The sequence below is a fragment of the Symphodus melops genome, assembly GCF_947650265.1.
Source record: "Symphodus melops genome assembly, chromosome: 17".
Classification (NCBI taxonomy): domain Eukaryota; kingdom Metazoa; phylum Chordata; class Actinopteri; order Labriformes; family Labridae; genus Symphodus; species Symphodus melops.
The window spans coordinates 23412138-23417137 of record NC_136707.1 but is presented as its reverse complement, the minus strand read 5'-3'; the positions used below and the strand labels follow the sequence as shown (position 1 = coordinate 23417137).

General features: G+C 47.1%; 2 protein-coding genes across 4 annotated transcripts in view; one reads left to right on the top strand and one right to left on the bottom strand.

Annotated features, from left to right (window-relative positions):
- rab11fip4a (RAB11 family interacting protein 4 (class II) a) overlaps positions 1-5000 on the bottom strand; it is a 51022-nt gene that overhangs the window by 38160 nt on the left and 7862 nt on the right. The gene's annotated exons all lie outside the window — the stretch shown is intronic.
- Positions 3127-5000, top strand: part of slc16a3a (solute carrier family 16 member 3a) — a 4308-nt gene continuing 2434 nt past the window's right edge. Inside the window, exons 1-3 of one of the 3 annotated variants that reach the window (XM_079366554.1) lie at positions 3229-3258; positions 3360-3418; positions 4994-5000. The exon at positions 4994-5000 is cut by the window's right edge and continues 256 nt beyond it. The gene's annotated coding sequence lies outside the window, so the exon portion shown is untranslated. Of the gene's footprint in view, positions 3259-3359; positions 3419-4828 lie in introns of those variants that run through there. The other 2 variants (XM_079366552.1, XM_079366553.1) reach the window with 2 other exon arrangements.

Genomic DNA, 5000 nt, shown 5'->3' with positions numbered 1-5000 from the left:
GCAGGTTTTCAGGTTGTAACTGCCACGTGCTGCTTGGGGAAAGCTGTAAATGGAAACATGAAATAGTGTCGCACTGAATGGATGAGATGTTGTTTTTGAATCGGTGCTTAGTGGCGTGGCGTTGTGTGCGTGTTTGTGTGGTTCTGTCTGGGGGGGAGGGGGGGGGTATGAACGTTTTCTTTTAACTCTGTTGCCTCTGAAACCTCGCTGACTCCCGGCGCTCGCTCTACCCGGACCTCACGTAAAGTTCCCACTCCAGCGTCTTACTGCAACGTGACGCCCGTCAGTGACACGAACAAGACGCCGCTCAGGGCGTGAACCCGTTCTGACCCCCGCTCCGTTTACATTCACATGAACATTTCCAGACGAGGGCGCTCCGTTTTTATACGTAACATCTGAGGAAGGAGACGAACCGCTCCATACTCAGACTGATGGTCTTAACTCTCTCTCTCTCTCTCTCTCTCTCGCTCTGCCCTCGATCACCCCGACACACCCTCGCTCTGTCACGCGTGTAGAAACGCCATGATTGCATCATTTCAAGGCGGTCAGTTTCTTTGTTTACGAGCTCTTTTCTTCCCGTGCGTGCAGAAACAACGTAAACATAAACTGCCAACGATGTCACCCCGACACGCCACGGAGACTCGACCCTTTGTGGAGCTCTGAGACGAGCGTGTTGCAGACGTGAGCGTCCCGGTGGACGGGCGTGTCTGACGAGGTTTTCTTAGTCGTGAGTTTCGTCTGACTAACGCAGGACTGATGAGCGGCGGCGCCCTGCAGGTTTGGACTCTTTGCAAACGAGCGCAGGAGCGTTTTTCTGTAGTCAAGGTAAAAAGTGGGAGGGGCCTGTAGTGGTAACTTGTACATGTTTGTTCTCTTGTTGTGTATAGGACGTGCCTGCTTCCTGTAACAGGATGACGATGACAGTGTGTGTGTGTGTGTGCGGGGGGGGAGGGGAGGGGGGGAAACGCCTCACTCCGTTTGTTTCTTCACGACGAAGCGATGGATGAACTTTGTGTCACTGATGATTAATGCGAGTTCACTTCACACGGAGAGAGACGACCTTCAAACTGCTTCTCCTTTGTTTTTCTTCACTTCCTGTTTTTGTTTGTTTGTTTTTAACCGTGCAGTGGAGATGTTCGCTCGTGTCCCACAATGCATCTCTCACTGTGGATTCATGGGAAGTCTTTGCTTTCTCTCTCCCTCCTTGAAACTATTGCTCCTTATTTGTAATGCCACTGTATTTGTGTATTTTAAAACTGTAAATAAATTAATAAGTACTTGTATGTGTCGCCTTTTTCTTCTTCTTGTGGGTGGAGGCCGTAGAGTCTGTGTTGCTCTAACTTCCTGGGAGGAGCTCGTGAACTCACTCTCAGCTCCGACATTAAACATCCAGGTAAATGAAACGTGTGATCCACCTGAGCGAGTTCAACATATCCAGGGTCTCTCTGGGTGATCTGGTTTAACAAACTATGACATACGAGATGGTGATTATCAGTCCTACGATGCCGGTTATCAACCTGATCTGTCAACCCAGGGTTACCGAGAGCGTGTTCACGTAAAAGGGGCGGAGTTAGCGTCAAAGGAAAATCTGCGAGTAAAAACTGCAGCTTATATCTGTCCGTTAGTTAACAAATAGTTGAAATTATAAATCATACAAATCAATACTTTGATCAACTTTCTTATTGAGCTTCAGTTTTCATAAAGTCTCAAGTGAATCAAGTTTTTGGCTGCAAAATGCTGAATAACAGTTTCCTCTCAGCAGTGACGCAGCCTGGCCTCTGGGGGGCGCTGTGGGTTAACCTGAACACCTGCGTGCTGCTCGCTGAGGACAGTTACACAACTGTTCCTGCTGCAGGCTGTGAAGAGACGCACACAGGAGGAACCTCTGAGACAGACTGAAGAACCTCTGAGACAGACTGAAGAACCTCTGAGACTGACTGAAGAACCTCTGAGACAGACTGAAGAACCTCTGAGACAGACTGAAGAACTTCTGAGACAGACTGAAGAACCTCTGAGACAGACTGAAGAACCTCTGAGACAGACTGAAGAACCTCTGAGACAGACTGAAGAACCTCTGAGACTGACTGAAGAACCTCTGAGACAGACTGAAGAACCTCTGAGACTGACTGAAGAACCTCTGAGACTGACTGAAGAACCTCTGAGACAGACTGAAGAACCTCTGAGACAGACTGAAGAACCTCTGAGACAGAACATGATGTTTACATGTTGGTTCCACATGAGAGAATTAATACATTTACAGGAAGTTACAACTGAGGCAGCAGGAGGAACCTCAGTCTCCTCCTCTGTCTCCTCCTCTCTGTCCTCTCTGTGTCTCCTCTCTGTCTCCTCTCTGTCTCCTCATCGCTGTCTCCTCTCGGTCTCCTCTTTGTCTCCTCTCTGTCTCCTCATCTCTACCTCCTCCTCTGTCTCCTCCTCTCTGTCTCCTCCTTTCTGTCTCCTCCTCTCTGTCTCCTCTCAGTCTCCTCCTCTCTGTCTCCTCCTCTTTGTCTCCTCCTCTCTGTCTCCTCTTTGTCTCCTCTTTGTCTCCTCCTCTCTGTCTCCTCCTCTTTGTCTCATCCTCTCGGTCTCCTCTCTGTCTCCTCTCTGTCTCCTCCTCTCAGTCTCCTCTCAGCAGTCACAGAGTTTATTTATACACTCATTATGAACACTCTGTCAGTCAGAGGAAACACATCCTCCTCCTCCTCCTCCTCCTCCTCCTCCTCCTGCTCCTGCTCCTCCTCCTCCTGCTCCTGCTGTTCGTCCTCCTTCTATAACACAGCTTCTGATCAGTGACATCACAGGAGAAGGAAGTTTCAGTTCATGGTCGATCTTTATATTTGCATTACTTGGGGAGATGGTGGATGCATGTTGCTCAGCTTTATCCTGGTTAAAAGGTCTCTGATGTAAGCTGTCAATCACAGGAAGCCCCGCCCTAACTCCTCCCCTGCTTTCTGTAACATCCAGATCAGAAGTCCTGATAAAGATCATCAGGAGAATGTTTAGTGAATTATCTGATATGATTCTTAAACCATTGGAGTCGCCCCCTGCTGGAGCTCAGACAGAATGCAGGTCCCCGCTCCTCCTTAAATACAGTCTGTTCTGCGGGTTGTGGTCAGAGGAGGGGCATTAGGACCCTGCAGCACGCGCGCTCTGTGCCCTGCTGACGGTCTGCAGGCAGACGTGCGGGCAGGAACGCTCCGGTGCTGAGGCAAGAGGAGCAGGAGGAGCGGGAGGAGCAGGAGGAGCATCACCGGACCGGTAAGACACTCAACAGCTTGTCAGCGCGTGCTGTTCAGGCCCCTAACATCACTGCTCTTATTTAAAAAAAAAAAAAAAAAATCTTTTTTTTTTACTCACAGGTGGGACTGATGAGAATAAACCAGGAGAGCGCGTGTCACTTCACGTTCATCTCGTTTCTGTAAGTGTGACCTCCTCCTGTGATTTGTAGTTTTTAATGCGTGATGGATCCACGTCGTGACCGCTGCTCCCTCACTTTTCACTGCATGCTTTTTCTTTTTTTATTATTATTTTAGATCGTTTGTTTCCTGATCACAGACGGAGCGAGGGGGACGTGGGTACACGATTATTAGGCGGACAAAACTACAGTTAATATAATACATAATAACTACTCATTGTAGTTATTATTATTACCCGTCCGTCTGATGCTATCATTGTCAAAGTTGTGTAATGCTCCTTTTTGAAGCTTTATTTACAGACACTGAACCACAAACATGTCCCAGAGGTCAAAGGTCATAGAGGGAATTAGCTGATGGGACACCTAGCAAAGTGCTAGCAGCTTTCAGCAATCACTCAAAGAGGCCACGCCCCCTATTTCTACATCCCTTTAAGCCTTGGTATAATGTAAATTCATCCCGTACAGTTGAAGAGACACCCGAACTGTTTTTATACCTGACTGGATTAATTTTTATTTTAACATAGAGCTCTATGGAGACTGACTCACTGCAGGAGACAGACTCTAGTGGACACTGGAGGAACTGCAGTTTGCTTGTTGCATGTGCATCTTTCTCCCTCACAGTGAGATTGTCTGATTCAACATAGACTCACTTTGTGTTTAATCAGCCTGTTTGCTGATGACGTCTGGTTTTAGGGCACGCGGTCTGGTCTGTCCTCCAAGGAGACTCAGTGGACATGTTTTTGTCCTCACAATGACTTCAGGATATTTCTGTGTGGCTGTATAATAATGCAGCATATTTCCCCGGAGACAGACACAGGCGTCTCTCGTGGTCGATAGTTGCTGTTTTTTTTAGGCCGGTCGGACTGAACTGATCGTGTTACCCGGAGACTCTGGATTCCTGTTTTTTTTTTTTTCCCTTTGGCCCGAGCTCAGTCTGCTCTGCTCGTCCCTTCAACAGGTCATAAAGCCGCTGATGGAGCACGCAGACGCTGGCTGAGTCGTACACATGAAGACAAAGGAACACATCGATTCTGCTTGATGTGTTAATGGGACGCAGCCGAGCTGTAAATCAGAGAGGCCCGTTACAAAGCATGATGGGATACGGTTCATCTTGGCTCCACGCTGGCTGGGTTCAGCTGCTGCAGACTGAGCCTTCACATGAAATCAAATCTGTAATTTGGATCATTAATTTGTTTCATTTAAGTCTTTTTTTTTTTTAAAGAAACTGTGACGACATTTTGAGCCTTTTTTTTGTTATAATCACGAACTTCAACTCAAACAGAGCAGAAAAAAAGATCCGTGCATAAAAACTAAAGACACTGCAATCAACATCTTTGATGAAAGGTTTCAGTGAAAAGTCAGATTTGTTCTGATCCGCTCTGATCCGTTTTCAGGGATCAGTGGAGTTCTGCTTGTTGTCTCTGTTTCTAATCCAGGAAATGAAAAATGATGTTTTTTATAATTAAATTAAAAATCATTTATAATATCAGCACTAATCTTCTCTCGCTGGGATCGGTCTAATTGCTGCACTTCCACAGAAACTCTCACAGCTTGTTGTCATGAATCTTTCCCCTGCAGATTTTCT